Source organism: Sinocyclocheilus grahami, unplaced genomic scaffold, assembly GCF_001515645.1.
Source record: "Sinocyclocheilus grahami isolate Dianchi unplaced genomic scaffold, SAMN03320097.WGS_v1.1 scaffold3357.1, whole genome shotgun sequence".
Lineage (NCBI taxonomy): Eukaryota > Metazoa > Chordata > Actinopteri > Cypriniformes > Cyprinidae > Sinocyclocheilus > Sinocyclocheilus grahami.
The window spans coordinates 21,997-22,240 of record NW_015508493.1 but is presented as its reverse complement, the minus strand read 5'-3'; positions in this window follow the sequence as shown (position 1 = coordinate 22,240).

Genomic DNA, 244 nt, shown 5'->3' with positions numbered 1-244 from the left:
GAATCTCCTGATCCATTCCTCCCCCACAAGACCCGCCTCGAGTGTAAATCCCAGACTGACATGTTTGAAATGACAGTTACAGCTGTTCAGTGTTGTTTTTGGATTCTAAGTCTATATGCAAAATGGACTTTGACTTATCCAGATTCCATCACTCTTACATGTCAAGGACACTTACTTTAGAAACTATGTTGCTGTTTAAAGCTAAGTATCAAGCATTCATTCTTAAATGTTTAATATATATATA